The sequence below is a fragment of the Corvus cornix genome, chromosome 5, assembly GCF_000738735.6.
Source record: "Corvus cornix cornix isolate S_Up_H32 chromosome 5, ASM73873v5, whole genome shotgun sequence".
NCBI lineage: Eukaryota > Metazoa > Chordata > Aves > Passeriformes > Corvidae > Corvus > Corvus cornix.
In genome coordinates this window covers 3,643,544-3,660,403 of record NC_046335.1, presented here as the reverse complement: position 1 = coordinate 3,660,403, position 16,860 = coordinate 3,643,544, and the positions used below count along the sequence as shown (strand labels likewise).

General features: G+C 50.4%; 1 long non-coding RNA gene across 4 annotated transcripts; it reads right to left on the bottom strand.

The window, feature by feature from the left end:
• Nucleotides 1-1,353: 1,353 nt before the first annotated feature.
• LOC120410153 lies at nt 1,354-12,225 on the bottom strand. 4 transcript variants are annotated; one of them, XR_005602116.1, is made up of 5 exons: nt 9,330-12,225; nt 8,819-8,944; nt 7,226-7,393; nt 4,644-5,763; nt 1,354-3,427 (listed from the first exon to the last, which is right to left on the bottom strand). It is a non-coding gene; the product is annotated as an uncharacterized LOC120410153 (long non-coding RNA). The 4 variants fall into 4 exon arrangements; XR_005602115.1 differs by lacking the exon at nt 9,330-12,225 and having other exon boundaries at nt 1,354-2,431; nt 3,243-3,427; nt 8,819-9,190; XR_005602113.1 differs by lacking the exon at nt 9,330-12,225 and having other exon boundaries at nt 8,819-9,190.
• Nucleotides 12,226-16,860: the final 4,635 nt, after the last annotated feature.

Sequence of the window (16,860 nt, the reverse complement as noted above, 5' to 3'; positions counted from 1 at the left end):
GTGTCTGATCCCAGTGCTGGGCTGAGCCCCGCCAGGATCCTACTGTGCTTGGGCTGCCAGTGTGACCCTGTCCCTGAGATCTGTCACACTTCCTTCCCATCCTCTCTGTTGTACCCATTGCATTTTCCTTTTCTTCCAGGCTCAGGTGAATGGTTTCACCTGCATTCAGCAGGATGGGCAGCTAACCCACAGCTTTTACCTCAGGGCTCCTTTTTCCTGTGACCACTGCCCTGAGGGGACCCTGACAGCACATGCCACACCCAGCACACCTCCAGGTGCTGGGCCCACAGCTGTGTGTCACCTACAACATCACCTGCACTGGTTTGGGAGTTCCACTGATACCAGGGCAGGCCTGCGAGGGCATTCACAAACCTACAAATTCAACAAATTTCCATCTTGCACTCTGAAGTCTCCAGTCTACAGAAGGTGGTCAGGATGAGGGCATGATCACCCCTACTGCTGGTGGCCACAGAGACCCAGAGATCATTTCAGGAGGCAGCAGGATGCTGCTGTCCCAGCCAGCTTGCCTGGCAGCACTGCCCAGGGCTCGTGAAGGACGGCGGCTGGTCCCACCAGCCCTGTGCCGGTACATCCAGAACACCGGAGGTATTATTTCCGATTAAGACCAGATTAAGCCCATTTAATTTTAACTCAGATTAAGCCCCTATTTAGAACCTGGCCCTGTTTCCAATGCAGCTGGGCTGACCCCCTCCCTCCCCCCCAGGGGGCTGTGAATCACCATGGAGGGACGTTGGGTACCACCCAGCCTCTCCCCCATCCTCCTGAGACAGAGCAGCTAACACTCTGAGTTACTAAAATAAGGCTTTGATGGTGGGCACTCATGTAAGACCAGCGTTTTAGGATGGGGTTTAATATTTTGTGGCTTCAGGAGGGACCCCAGTGCCTGCAGTCCACGGGGGTGTTGGGCAGACGTGAGCACTGAGGAGCTGAACTGGTTTAATCTCTAAATAACGATGGAAGTGCAAGTGTGTGAATTACTCCAAATGAATGTATCACCCACACACGCTACACTCTCTGCATATCTAATTACGCAGCACTTGCTCCTGCCCTGCTTTTGAAGAAATACTCCACAAGCCACCAGTGCCTTTCAAACAAGTGATTACAATGCAATTTCGGGAAGGGAGAGTTTGGGAGCCTTTCAGCCTAGCTGAAAAACAGCACTGGGGAGAACATAATCAATCTCACTGATTTTTTATTCCTATTTGTGTAAAGAAGGCACCCCAAAGCTCCAAATCTGTGAGGAGATAGCCCCAAGACAAGCAAAATCTCTGTTTTTCAAGAGGAAAACAGATTTTTTTTTTCTTAAGAACAAGGCACCACAGCAAAGGCAGGTTTGGCAGCACTTTTTTTTTCTTTTATTTGATAGATTTCTGGAGTAGCTGTTATTCTGACTTTACCAACTCATCCTTCATCCTAACCCTGCACTGGGCTGTGATATGAAGTGACTGTGTGGTGTGTTTTCACTTCCTATTGACTGGTTGTGTACTTCCCTCCCGCTAATCCCTTGTTAATGGACACTTTCTTTGAGCCAGCTGAGATCTGAGTTATGTTGTCTTTGTGCTTCTCGCAGATTTTATTACTTGGATATCTTTGTTTTCATTATTTCGAGATTTGGGGATTTTGTCTCTTCCCTTCAGATGGATTCATGCAGTTAGAGACGGGCTGGCCTCCCACAGCTCCTGTTTGCATTTGATCTGGGAGCAGTGGGAGAGCAGCTCCTGGGATGGAAACAGCACAGTCCCACACTTCAGCAGCCAAATCCAGGAGAAAACCCACTTTTGGCATTTGCTGGAAACCACCTCTCACTTCCAAGGGAAAAAAATAAAGCAAATCCACCACTCACTCGCTGAACTGGGGTGCGCTGGTTGTAACTGGGCTGTGCTGGAGGGTGCACACACAGCAAGATACAAACCACCCTCAGCAGCAGGGAGGTGGCAGGTGGAGCAGGCAAGGAGGGGACAGCCCCCCAGCTCTGGTCCTGGGATGCCGAGGGACTTCCAAAAATGCAGAGCCTGAGGCTGATGGAGCATGGCTAGGTACAGGCTGTCATGGAATCATGGAATCACAGAATGGCTTGGGTTGGAAGGGACCTTCAAAGGCCACTCAGTCCAACCCTCCTGCCGTGGGCAGGGACACCTTCAACTCATCAGGTTGGTCATGGTGTGGGGAAGCCGTTGGTGACATCCCTGGACATGGTGCACGTGGCAGTGAGGTGCACGGGAGGTTCAAGGACACCACTCTGGTCTTCAGAGGAGGCAAAAAGGGCAATGCATGGTGCAGCAAGGACAGATGGAGAGCCCAGAAGGAGTCCTCTGGCAGCAGGGTCCCACCTGCAGGAGGGACAGGAGACCCACTGGGAAAATCCAGGGTTGCAGGACAGGCTTCTTGGGAAAGCAGAGAGGGGGAGATCCTGCAAAACCACCGGCAGAAGGGAGACACACAGTTAAAGACTTATTCCTCCCAATCAACTTGGAGCAGAGCTATAAAACTTTTCTTTTCTTTTTCATTTAAATATATTTTAGCCCCATCATCCTTAGGATGGGCACAAACCCAGTCCAGGGAGGAAAGGCAGAGTAGTCAGTGGTGGCATAACCTGAGCAGTCCCTGGAGAGCCAAGGCTGCCCACAGGGACCAGACAGGTCACCAGGGGCAGGTGGGAACTGGAGTGATGCTGAATTGGGTTTTCCAGACCAGCGGGAAGGTGTTTTCTAGTGGAGAAATCAGAAACTACCCCATAGTTTCAAGAAATGAGACAAAAATAAAACCCCCAGGAGTTCAAAGGAATATGGTTTGAGGGTGAGTTTCTCAGCTGGGACACAGAGCCTGGTGCTGGTCATGGCAGAGCTTTGGCCACAATGTCCCTGGAGCTGGGAACCTGCTCTTTGCAGACTGGGAACTGCTTCCAGCCAAATGCCACAGCTCAGAAAAGTCCTGGCATGTTCAACATCTCCACTTTGTCTTCTTAGTGCCCTCTCCTCAAAAAATCAAAAACAAATCTGATATTTTGGTGCTTCCTGATAAAATTTACCTCTGTCAAAATGACCTTTTGGTTAAACAGCACTAGCTGGCATTAATCCTATTATTTCATCATGATTATTATTTTTTATCAATCCAACACAGCTGCCATTTCATCTGGCACTGAGTGAGTTGAAGTTCTCAGCTGGGGCATGCCGTGCTCTCAGATGTGTGAAACGCTGATAGCCACAACATGAGTCACCCACCCCTTGCCCTCCTGCCACCCTACAGTTGGCTCCAGGTCTACATTGAGATGGTCAGAGAAGTCAGCTCAGCATCAAGAAAAATAATCTCTTTCCAGTTTGTGGATGCACCAGATGAAATTCAGAGTTGTCTCCCACAGTGCCCTCAGCTCCTCACGGTTGGGCGATGCCACAGCATTCCTCAACCTCTGCAAAAAGGAGGAAACGTGATAGAATTGCTGATGTCTTGAAAGGGATAACAAATACAAGACAGCCCTATTCCAAGATTGATTTTAAGGCAGATAAAGATGAGGGCTAAAGCATTTCAAATCCAATCCAACAAAGTCCTTAAGCGGCTGCTTTAAGGCAAGCAGAGGAATAATGCCATCGACTCAAAGGGGGTGTTTATCTGGTTATATTTATGAGGGCACTTAAGGGCTTTGCTGGATCAGGGTGTCAGGTGTGGGAGGAGAACGCCCCACTCGCCTGCCCGCCGTGGCCTTGGCACACCCGGCCACACTGCACAACTTCCTGGGAAAATGCATCCAACGGGAAGTGCAGCCGTGACAGAGCCATTGGAAGGGCAGCACAGCCTGGATGGGTGCCCAGGGGATGTGGTGGGGCCTCATGAGAGCTCATCTCTCTAGTCTGGAAGTTGCTGATTCCACCTGAGAGCCAGGCATGGGTGAGGTGACCTTTTGAGGTCCTTGTTTCTGTGTGAGGGAAGGGTTGGAATTGCAGGAGGGGCTTGCACTGAGCTGCTCCTGCTGAGCCTGGCCATGGATAGACATGGGAACGGGCATGGATATAACCATGAGTGTGGACATGGAGAGTGACTTTTTACAGGAGCAGATAGTGAGAGGAAAAGGGGGAATGGTTTTTAATTGACAAAATTCTTGATGGCTAAAGACTGGTAGAATTGGGAATTCTAAGCCTGGAAAGGAGAAGGCTTCGGTGTGACTTCCAGTGCCTGAAGGGAGCCTTCAAGAAGGATGGAGAGGGAATTTTTACAAGAGCATGGAGTGACAGGGCAAGGGGGAATGGATTCAAACTAAAAGAGAGTAGGTTTAGATGGGGTATTAGGAAGAAATTCTTCCCTGTGTGGGTGGGGAGGCCCTGGCACAGGGTGCCCAGAGAAGCTGTGGCTGCCCCTGGATCCCTGGAAGTGTCCAAGGCCAGGTTGGATGGGGCTTGGAGCACCTTGGGCTAGTGGAAGGTGCAGGGGTTGGAACAGGATGGGCTTTGAGGTCCCTTCCAACCCAAACCATTCTGTGATTCTGTGATGGATGTGCAATGAAATTAGGTCTGAATCACCATAAGGACCCTCTGGGACACACCTGAGAGCAGATTCCTGCTGGCAGTGGGAGCCTGTATTGGGACTGGGAATGTCCCAGCCCGTGCAGTGGAGAAGGGACAATTATTTACCAGAGCAGGTCCTTTCCTCAGGGCTTCCCAAGGACCTCATCTCCAATGAGTTCATCCAATGCAGCAAATCCCTTCTCTTGCAACCCTCCAGATGAACCAGGCCTCAACCCCTCTCCCAAGACCACAATCTGGGTGACAATCCCAGAAAAGAAGGAGCCTTAGAAGATCCCTCTGGTTTTAGGAGACAGTGTAGGACAGTGGCTGCTGCTTCTGCAACTCTTCATTTGTCCTTTACAAGGTTCTGTGATTTAAGAATGTGTGTTAAACCTTCTGCAACAATCAATTCAAATATACAAGTTTGGCTATTCAAATTACTTTTCCAAAAGTACTTTAAAATGCATTAAGTTATTAATTGCCTGCTGGCACTTTAATCAAACGGGAAAATTGACATAGCCAGAGGCATGTATTTTTGTGGAAAGGAAATTTATTTAAGAAGAAACAGCGGCTCTTACTGCTTAATTTAAACTGAGAAAACTGTGGAAAATCAACTGCTATGGAAAATTAATAAAACATTTCCAGCTGCAAACAGTGACTAATTGTACAAGATGAAGACTGCCTAGAATTAATAACTTGCAATCTTCTGTGTGAAGAACCCCCTACCAGTTCAATTTACTGGGAGATTAAATTACTTCTAAGTTTGCCATATTAAAACAGAACATGAATAAAATGTTAGTGAAAGCACATCTATTATTTACTGTCTGTGATATGGATATAATTATTTCCAAACAACCACAATGTGACGTGACTGGCAATATTTAAATTATTTGCTAAAGAATGTAGTTTTACCACCTCGCTTCCTATAAAAAGAGCCCAAATGGGTTTTTACAGATGGCATATTTCTGCCACAGGGAATTATCCCCTCATCCTCTGCCCCATGGTGCCCAGCATCCCTATGTTACTTCCCTTTTAGCCCCACCTCTCGTCTCCCCCCACTGCCCCATATCCTATGAACTCCGCACCTCCTTCGCCTTCTCGATTTTTGTGTTTTCTCCCCCTTTTTCAAGCTGACTGCACAGAGTACCTTGTGCCAACAAGAGCTTTGGCAGCGGTAGAGCATAATCAGGCAAATGTTTTCCCCATGCACGAGGGCCCCTTGCTGATCCCAGCGCAGAAAGCTCACCTGTGGAGACGGAAAACTCACGCTTGTCTTTTTCAGAGTGTGCCAAGCTCGCGGGACGCACGAGCCCCTTCCAAGGAAGCAAAAAATAGGGAGGCAAACACGAAAACCCAGGCAAGAGGGTGTTTGTGAAAACCCAAACAAAACCCAGCAGGATTTCCTAGAAACCTGCGAAGGAGCAGGAGGTGGGAGAGCCATGGAGGATGGAGGAGTTGCCAGCCCTCGAGGCTTCCTGCTGGGATGCTGTGTGGTGGCCCCAGTGCATTGGTAGGTGCTGAGATAATGCAAAGAAAGAGGTTGTGCAATGGTGTGGCTTAGGTAGAGGGGATTTTCAAAGCCCCGAGTGAGCTGGGAGTGAGGAGAGACCACCTGGAACATGTTTGGGACTGATGGGATTGGCCATGTGCTCACTGCCCTGTCATGAGATGCAAAACTGGAGAGGAAGGACAATGAGGAGCAGCTGAAGGATCTGGGGGTGGGGCTCAGACAGGAGAAAAGGAGGCTCAGGTGTGACTTTGTCCCTCTCTGCAACTCCTTGAAAGGAAGTTGGAGCCAGGTGGGGATTGGGCTCTGCTCCCAGGCAACCAATGGCAGAATGAGAGGAAATGGCCCCAAGCTACACCAGGGAAGGTTCAGATTGGACATTAGGAGGAATTTCATCATGTAAAGAGTTATCAAGCATTGGAATGGGCTGGCCAGGAGTCACCATCCCTGGAAGTGTTCCAGAAAAGACTGGACATGGCACTCAGTGCTCTGATGTGGTTGACGAGGTGGTGATCAGTCAAAGGTTGGACTTGACAATCTTAGAGGCCTTTTCCAACATAAGCGATTCTGTGATTTGATGTGAAAAGACTTTCAGGACCTTAATATAAAACTGAGACCCCCAAGAAGACCCCAAAGAATAAAGTATTGCAGAGAGATGGTGTGGGAGGATGTTAATGGGCCATAGGGTGTCTTGTCCTCTGCTTGGAGAAGACAGGAAGAAGGATGGTGTGGCAGCACCCCCACTTTAGAGGGGAGAAACTGAGGTATAAAGTGACCTGGACCAACCCATCTCTGGACAAGCAGGCTGGGCCTTTGTGTGGGGCATCTTGCAGTCACAGCCCTGGCAGAGAGACCACCCCATGTCCCTGTCCATCCACCCAGCCACTGAGCAGAGCTGATACCCCCAGCAAAGCTTGGGGGATATAAGGGCACAATTAAGTGCTCTCAGGAAGTGACGGAAAGGGATGAGAGCCATGGAGCTGGACGAACCACAGCAGGAATCACTCCACAACTCCTCCAGACAGAAATAAATGATTCTGTCATTAAAGCTCGGCATGGACATGGTTAAATACAGGTGCATTAAGCCGAAGCTGCCCAGGCAGCAGTGTCAGAGAAGGAGAGGACCAGCCACCCTCTCCAGCTGCTGCTGGAGGTCAGAAGAAGTTAAGCATGGAGTGATACCTTCACACCTTTTCTTTACCTCCACTGCTCTGCCACGATCCTGCTTCCAGCCAGGGGTGGTCCTTTGGACCTGCGTGTGTTCCTGAAGCGAGGAAATCCACAGCTCCATCATTTGTCCTCACCTCAGCAGGAACCATTTACACTTGTGTTTAAAGGGATGTGGTCGTGCTCTGTAGAAATAACTGTGCTGCAGAAAAAGGAAAGGGACTCTGTGGTAACTGTGGGCACCTTGTTTGCTGTTTATCCCCATCTGTCCTTAAGTGCCCGTCCCAGCTAGAGGTGATCCTTGTCCCTCACACTCTCTGCCTGGGAAAGTCTCCTGAGGAAGATGCTGAGCCCAAGCAGAAGGCCCTGAGGAGATGAGTCAGCCCACTCCCAGCTCCTCAGCTTGACACTTTGGGAGAAGCAGCTCATGTTCACAGAATCCCAGAATATCTTGGGTTGGACCTTAAAGCCCATCTCATTCCAACCTTCCTGCCCTGGGCAGGTATACCTTCCACTATCCCAGGTTGCTCCAAGCCCCACCCTTGGACAATTCCAGGGATCCAGGGGCAGCCACAGCTTCTCTGGGCACCCTGTGCCAGGGCCTCCCCACCCTCACAGGGAAGAATTTCTTCCCACTCTCCCATCTAACCCTGCCCTCTGGCGGTCTGAATCCATTCCCCCTTGTCCTGTCACTCCAGGCCCCCATAAAACCCTTCTTCTCTATCCGCAAAGCAGTGAGTTGCAGCTCAGATCTGTTGGTTATCTTGGAGAATGTGGATGGAGATGGAGTTTCCCAAAGACGCTTTCACATGTCAATAATTGAGTGTGGCACATTTAATCACCGTAGTCCTGTTGCTGTGCAAACCTGGGGACCTCTCCTCTTGATGTCAGCTTAGACCCGATTTTCTAATTGCATTACCTGGGTAATTAGATAGAAATACAGCAGCCCTGTGCTGCACCAGAGCGAGGATCCACTTCCTAGCAGAATTAACCTGGCTTTAGTATGGAAAACTCATACACACACACGGGCACACAGACACATTCAACTTAACCCGGCTGCGATCACACGGATTAGACCGTGGGGCTTGTTCCCTTCAAGAAATGGCTCAAAATGACACAGGCTTGGTTCCAAATGGACTGTAATTTGAATTCCAGCAATTAGAGGTATGAGACAACATGGAAGCTGCCACGTTCCCACCATCCAGCACCTTTGCAGGATCGCCCAACAGCCCAGTCCAGCCCAGCTTGAGATGCTCCGGATTTGGGTGCACCAGACGCCAAGGAGCATTTTTGGCTTCATGAAAGCCCAATGCTGGGAAAGGTTTTGAGTGTTATGGGCTTCCTCACTGAGTCCTGCAGGTGTTTGGTGTCACAGCACGTCCCCCGTGATGGTGGCAGCACCTGGGGAAGAGGGAGGGACTGTTTTTTGCAGGCAGAAGGACTCGCTGCAGCCATGACTGGTTGCCACCATGCCCTGCTGTCACCATGCCTACTGCCACTGTACCTTTTCCCAGCCAGGGAGGAGAATTAGCTTCACCCTGGAGCGGGTTCAAGAACAAGAAAGAAAAGAATAATCCCCCCACGGCAGGGTGCAAGTCTTGTAAAAACAAGTGGCTGTAGCGCTCACCTGGAGTCCTGGTGAGATTTGTTGGCCTGGTGAGATTTGTTGGCCTGAAGGTCCCATCCTTTCCCTCGTGGTCCATGCAGAGATGGGGATGTGCCCACACCTTCGTGTCCACTGGCCAGGGACAATCTGCACTGACCTTGGCCATGGTGTGACCAGTGAGGAGTAGGAGGGAAAAGGCATCTTCATGCAGAGGGTGGCTGGTATTTAACACAGGTCCAGCCCCTTTTCCAGCCCTTCACGCCTATCTGGGACAACCTGGTCTTTCTTTGCTTTGAAACTCCCATTTCCCATCCCATCTCACCCCTGCCCACACTTGTCCCACCTGTCCCCACCACCCTCAGCCACTATATCTCTCTGACACACCACCAACCCTCCCTTTCTCCCTCCTTTTGTTGTTCCCGCCCCGCCCTTTCTTTTTTCTTCTTTTTTTTTTTTTTTCCCCCTAAAGAGAGAACAAAACAAAACAAGAAAAGGCGATGCCAAGCCGATCCTCTTAACCCAGCGTTCTTACCCCGGGGAGGGCCCCGGCAGCGTCGAGGCGCACGGCGAAAACCCCCACGCATTTTGTCCTGTTTCTTCAGAGCAACTCGAGCAAATTGAAAGCCGCGGAGGGGTGTGTGCCCCCAGGCACTTGGTAAATCCACTTCCTTTGTCATAACAAGAACAAATCCCACCTTTGAAGTTTTTCCTTCTTGTTACAAGGGGAATGTCTTTTGTTTAATCCATTTTAGCCTTTAATGCCTGACCTGGATCAATCCTGTTGGGTAGATTACACACTACTCACGCCGACTTTAAACTACCCTACAGGGATTTTTATTCTTCCCCCCTTCTCCCCACCGCATTTGTGTGAGAATCTCAGCAATAATCGGCATTACGACTTTAGACTATCACTCACTTTGAAGGAGGAGACTGTCCTTTAACAAAGGGGAGGGAGGGGGAGGAAACCCTCAAATATCAAACAGATTTAATCAGCTTTGAGGCCTTTCAATCTCATATTCATACCGGATCTTTACTAGTTATGAAAATCAGTGCAGAACTTGGCTGAGCTCTGTGTCTCCGTGTTCTCCTCCCCTGTTTCATGCTCCGTTCAGGACTGAACTCACTTTTGCAGCCTTCCCAGTGCTGGTCCAGGGGAAATACGGGAAGTATCCACCCAGGACTGCTGCAAACAGCCTACCAGGGTGTCCATCACCCACACCATGCCTGAACTGCACTGTTCTCCTCCTCTTCTCACGCCAGTGGAAGAGGCTGAAAACTGCTGCCAGGAGGACCCAGGTGACCCCCATGGTGACCATGACTTCCATGGTGGATGGATATCAGCACAGAGGATAAATCTACACATGAACTCATAACCTCCAGCTCCTTAAACCTTTACATTAGGACTTGCTGTGGCAAGTGGTGACCCTCAGCTCTTGCCATCTCCTTATTTCACAAGACAACCTTTAGCAGGGGCTGCCTGTGTTCCCTAAAAGCTACTTAGAGCAGGAATGTCCTGTCCCAAAGCCTTCTCCGGCTGGCAGCTTCTCCCTTCTCCTGCAGCACTGAGGCACTGGCTGTGCTGTGGGCCTTGTTAACAGACTGACATTGGCTTCGCTGCTGTTTCTCGTGGTTTAAGGCCAATCACCAGCCTTGTGCAAAGCCACAGGGCTCAGGCACACGCAGAGCTGCAGGAGAGCTCCAGAGGGGACTGCAAACACCATTTCCCACTCCTTCCCAGCTCTGGCACCAGGATGGAGCTGATAGCATTCCCACCAGTCTTACTTTGCTCCTGGTGGCCACAAAGTGGAGAAGGCCTGAATGACCCAATCCCTCCCCAGGAGCTCTCTGTCTTGGAAAGCTCCAAGGCAGAGGCTGCACATGGTCCCCTCATCATGTCATTGCTCTTCCAACTCAAACCAGTTTTTCCTTGAGTGCAGCTTTGACCTTTCCCCAAGGAACAGGAGAGCCAAATCCTGCTCCAGGAGGCTCATAGTCCATCTCCCCTCACCAGATGTGGCCCAGCATCACTTCTGTTCCTTCCCTCTGGACTCCCGACAAGTTGCCTACAAGGTTTTGAAGCCCTGAGCTGGGCACAAGGCTTCTCTCATGCCTGGTAGGAGCACACAAGGCAGGATCACTTCCTGCCAGGTCTCACATGTGGCTCTCTTTATAATAAACACCCTAAATAAGTTTTTCTTTGCTGTCCAATCAGCCTTAGGCTGTGACTTGTTCTGCCTTCACAACCCGGCCCCCTGTGCCACTGCTTTCCCACCTCTTCTCCATTTCATACCTGTGTGCCCAATTTTGCTCTCCTAAATGTCCCCAGAAGCCCTGGCTTTGAGAATTTGTAACTGCTCATTTCTGATCTTAGTTCATCCAGGTCTATTTTGGACTCCTGCACAAAGGCTCTGGTCTCTCCCTGTCTCCAAGGGCCACAGGTGCACCAGCTCAGTGTCTCATCCATCCAAGCATGGGAAGGCAAGTGAAAGGGATCAAATGACCCAAATATGCCAGCAACATCTCACATTGCAGCCCTTAAATTCCTCTCGTCTTTGAATGGCTGTTTCTGGTGGTTTCTGCTCCTGCCTCATGGGTAGATGCCCTATTGTGGAAGCTCAGAAGACTGGGAACATGAGGACATTGAGGAGACTGATGAATGCCAAGACGAGATTTGGGCAACTCAGTGACATCTCCCATCCTTGCCCCTCAAGCGGCTCCCAGCCAGAAACCAGCCAAGGTCACCCCAAAAAGTCATCCCACAAGACATGGGAACCAAACGCTCCTGCCACCACCAGTGGCCACATTTGGGGCCCCAAAACATCCGCCAGGACCCTGCTGCCTCACCCTGGGGAACGAAGCAAAGAGCGGGATTGTTTTACAGCAAAAATACACCCCTGGGTTAGAGCAGCTGTGGGTCAGAGTACCAGGATTAGAGTACCCGTTCCTGACAGCATCAGCCTGGGAGATAAAGTGACTTTTCCTTGGCTTCCACAGGGCCAAGCCTTAGCAGTGGGTGTAGCAGAGCATTTTGGCACGTGGAGCCAGCGGACTGCTCAGGAAGGGGCCAGGGAGCCCCCAGACATCCCCCAGGACAGCCGAGTAAGGAACCATCTCCTTTCACTTTTTATGAGATTGATATGCTTTGAAATTAGTAACCCTCCATTAGCTCTCCAAATAGCTCCGAATCATTAGGGTCAGTACGTCTGCACTCCTCAAAATGAGCTTTTACCTGAATTAGCATCTCAAAGAGGCAGGACTCCCTTCCCCGGTTTTAATTCCAGCGTCGCGCTGCACATCAGGATGGTTTTGGTGGCCAATCCAAGCCCCGCATCCCAAATACATTCAGAGGAACCTGCTGGCTTGTTTAAAATGTTCTTTTTCCTTCCCATTCTTTACTAAATGCCTATTATATTAATGTTTAAAATCCATTTAAGTTCATCATGGGTGGCTTTGTGAAAGGACAGCGGCTCCATCACTGTAATTAGATGATTTATTGCCCTCTTGTGGTGACACGCGCTAACTAGAGAAGCTGTGATTTAAATTGGATGATCCTTCCAAGAGTGTTTGAGTGAGAAATAAAGGGAGAATTATTAATACTATTAGAGAGCGGTGGCGTGTTCGTGCAAGGGATATACTGTGCTGGGAGAGGGATTAGCCAAAACTTGCTGGTTTTGCAGCTGAGCGTGGCTTTTCCCCAGTGTGGGACCGGCATCTCCCTCAGCCAGAGCTGTGAGCAGGGCAAGGTGCTGGCACAGCGATGGGCACGGTGTTAAAAACCAAGTGTTAGCCAAAATCACTGGGTTTAGAATTGGAAACTCTGGGGAAACCACCCCCATGAGAGGAATCGTTGCTTCATCCCAGCCAGGTGTCCCATCTGCCTCATAAATCGGGATGTCTCTGTCTTCCCTCCTTTTCAGGGGCTGCTGGCCACCGGAAAGAGTGAAGGAGGTTAAATCTTTTTTTTTCATTGAAATTTTAGTTCCTTTCTTCTTCCTGCTGATTAAAATACTTTAAGCACTATCTGGGCTGACAGACCCTCTTCCCTACGAGTATGCAGCCTTCTTCATTCCCGCTCTTGGGAGAACTGGATGACTCCCAGAGCCATCCCACTGCAACACAATTCACCACCAGTGTAAGTGAATCCACATGAACACTTCTCACCGATTCAATTAAAACACCAGGCAGGCCTGAGCTGCAATAATTTGGGATAGAAACCAAGTATAGACCTAGCCTGGAGCTGTTATTTAAAAGCCTGGGTTAATACAGTGTAAACCCATGAGCACATCCTCTTATGATGGGGCTTAAATCTTTTAAGAGTGGCTTATATCAATCTAGTTTAAGTCAATTCCTCACCGAGTTAAGCTAAATTGAAAGAAGCACTCAGACCCCAAACACAGAGCTGGTGTTACCTAATCCCTCTGCACACAGCCATGGCTTTGGCCAGCGCCTACTGGGAGGGGACAAGCCCCAGGGAGCCTTGGCCAGGCCCTGGGGAGCACCAGGGCACAGAGTGTCACAGTTTGATCCCCACAGCTCCCTGCAAACACAGCTGCCCCCTCTCAAGGGTCCCCTTTGCTGCAGAACCATGGTGTGGCCCTGTCATCACAGAGGACGGGCGTCTCCAGGTCACCATTCCTTCACGATGAGCTTCATCCCCAAATTAAAAACAACTGCTTGTCAAGCTTTGGAGAAAACCTCTTTTTATGCTGGGTTTATCCAAAGGGATGGGCAAAGATTTAAAAAATGGTTTCCTGGCAGGAGGTACAAGGGGAGTTTCAGAAACAGTGGGTGGATGTCCTGTGACCACCAAAGGTCTGTGTGCAGATGAGGACTTTAGAGTGATGAAGGAAAAAATAAAGGAAAAAAATCTTTTCTCCTACTTGGGACTAAGCCTGGAGGCCACAAACTGTTTCAATGCCCAATTACATGATTTTTGTATGATTCTGGGGTCAGCTGGCTGGCATAAGGCCCAGGAGCTCCCACCAGGAATGCCGTGACCTGCACAGAGGTAAAATTAGTTGTGGAAGCTAAAGGAATTCCCACCTAGATTTTGGGCACAGCCATTAGGAAGCTCCTTGGTTGGGTCCCATGAGCCCATGGCCCATCAGCCCCGGATGTATCAGCATCCTTCATCTCTGCCCTCCTCACCCCCCAGGTGAGCAGCACCTTCCCAAAAGACAGAGGCCACCCCGAATGTTGTGACATCCAAATTCTGTGTTTATTTGTGTCCAGCCACACAGATCCCATGCCCTCTGCATCCTTCATGGAAATGTGAAATCACCAAAATCCCTTGGAAGGTCCTCAGGAGATTGGACCCCACTCTGAGGGTCTCTTTGGGAAGGACAAGAGCAGTCTTTAATCCATTTCATATCCACCCACACTCCTTCTGGGGAGTGATGATTGTGAATATAAAAAAAGGGGGGAAAAAAGTAAACCTTCTGCGAAGTGATACAAGGGAAGGAACCTGCCCCGAGCACCTCAGTGAGTACTAAATAAATACAAAGTTATTACAGGCAGCAACACTACTCAGATACAGAGATTAACGAAGATCTGACTTGAAAAAACTCCTTTCTCCATTCACAGATCTCCCATCCAGCCCATCATCCCAGCCACCAGCTAGTGGGAGGTGTCCCTGCCCATGGCAGGGGGTTGGAATGAGGTGTTCCTTAAGGTCCCTTCCCACCCAAATCATTCTAGGATTTTATGACACGATTCTATCCAAGAAATCATCTCTCCCTCCCTGGCAGAAAAAGGGCAGGGGGGAGCAGCCCCAGCAGGACTGAAGTCCTGGCCGTGGTGATCCGGAGGGTGTTTTTCCTGCAATTTTCCTGCACAGCCCAAAGGACCAACTAAAAGCATTCCAGGCTACCCCACATCCCTGCCCAGATGCTCCCATGATGCCTTAGGTTTTAACTTTTACATTTTTCAAATTCTGTACTGCCTGGTGTGTAACTCTGAAGTTTCTTGTAGCCTGTTAATTTCTGCCCTCTCATGCCAGGCAGACATAACAAAGCCTCTCCAGGCCTGCTCTCCAAGGACACCCAGACCGTCCTAGGCCCAAAAAGTATAAACCAAAGAGCCTCTAAGGGGCGTAAGCTGAGGGGAATGACATCATTAAACTGAAACTTTAATTGGAGAATTAACCCTGCTATGCAAATGAACCAAACCTATAAAAGGGTGAAGAACTCATGACCTGGGGTCCATCTTGGGGTCCATCTTGGCAGTGGCCTCTGGCTCCCCAGGGGTACCTTTGAAGGCCTTTCAGATAAATCCCTGCCTTATTCCCTTACTCCTGTCCAGTCTCTGTTTCCAGGAGGCTTCTTAAGGCATCACCCACTGCTCGCATGAGCTGAGCTATCCATGCGGTTGGTATCGGGAAAGGAGCATCCTTTACCCGCACAAACAACACCCCTTAAAGAAAGGGGGTCATTTTTGTCTCAGCTGCCAAAATCTGCCTTCCTCGTTCCCGGCGGGGTGCGGGCCGTGCCCGGCGCTCGGGCCGTGGGCATTAGATGGCAGCAGCGCTCAGGGATGGAGCAGCCCGGCAGCCGCAGCCCCGCACCCCCCCCTTCCCTGCAGCGCCAAGGAACAGCTTTGGGATCTCGGCAAAGGATAGGAAAGCGTTTTGGAAAGAGCTGCGGGTTGGCAGCGTCGCCCTGGATGCGTTACCCCGGCCGTGGCCTCTGGAGTATCCTTTGCATGGGGAATAGCGGGGCCAGAGGGGCCGGAGCAGGGATTGTCCCCTGTGCTGGGCATGGAGAAGGCGCCTCCAGTCCTGGGGACAGTTTTGGGCCACTCACAAGAAGGACATTGAGGGGCTGGAGCATGTCCAGAGAAGGGAATGGAGCTGGGAAGGGGCTGGAGAATTCCTGAGGGAGCTGGGAAAGGGGCTCAGGGGGGTCCTTGTGGCTCTGCACAAGTCCCTGACAGGAGGGGACAGCCAGGGGGGTTTGGGCTCTGCTCCCAGGGAACAGGGATGGGAGGAGAGGGAACAGCTTCAAGGTGCACCAGGAGAGGTTTAGGTTGGATATGAGGGAAAATTTCATCACTGGAAGGGTGGCCAAGCATTGGGTGTCCAGGATGGTGGTGGAGTAAAACAGGTAATTCCCGTGAGCCAACCAGCCAGAAAAGGAACGTGCTGGGAAGTCTCAGGCCTAAGCTAAGAAATGTCCTTGGCTTTTCAGCTTTAGGAGGTGCTGTGGGTCCTTTCCCCAGGTCCAGGTGCTCAGTCCATGGCAGAGGATCTGTGACCACCAGCTCAGGGTGGCAGCAGGACGTGCAGCCACTGCTCCATGAGGATCACTGGAGCGTGATCCCAGTGCTGGGAGCTGGCTTGGAGCTGCAATGCAGTCCCAGACAAGGAGTGCCCTCAGCCCCAAACCCAAGAGCAGCCCTTGGATGGGTATTTTCACAAACAAACGTGTTTTCACTCCCAGCTCTCTGGCTTTGTGTCCATCAGGAACAGATCATTACTTTGAAAAAAAATGGGTGAAGGGAAAAAGGCATCTTGGCTGTTGCTGCAGCAAACTCATGGGTGCAGGAGGGGACTTGCAGAGCACAGTATTTATTTTTTTTTATCTGACGTATCCACTCTCTCAGCCTCTCATTATCTTATCTGCCATCCTGATAAGGGCCCCAGAGAAAAACCCAGCAGAGAAATTAGCAATCACGGGCCACTTTATCAGGTCTGTGTGACAAACACAGGGACAGGGAGCAGTGTGTCCTTTGGCCCCTCAGAGACAGGGGTGCCTGGAAACCATATGGCTGTTTCCAAAACAGGTCAGAGGGATGACGTGACTCTCAGTTTTATTTTTCCTGGTCCCACCTCTGCAAACACCCGGCACACCCAAACTCCTGCAGGGAGCAGCAGGTTCAAGCCCTGGATGCCACAGGGTGCTTGGCCATGAAGTGAATCTAGAAAGTCTTTGCTTCAGCAAAAAAAAATCACCTTTTTTTTTGGAGTTGGTTTTGCTCCAGGAGCCCAAGGAAAGATGCTGATCCTCAGTGTCTGCTGTATTACCAGCAGAGAATCCCAGAAGGGGTTGGGCTGGAAGGGACCTTAA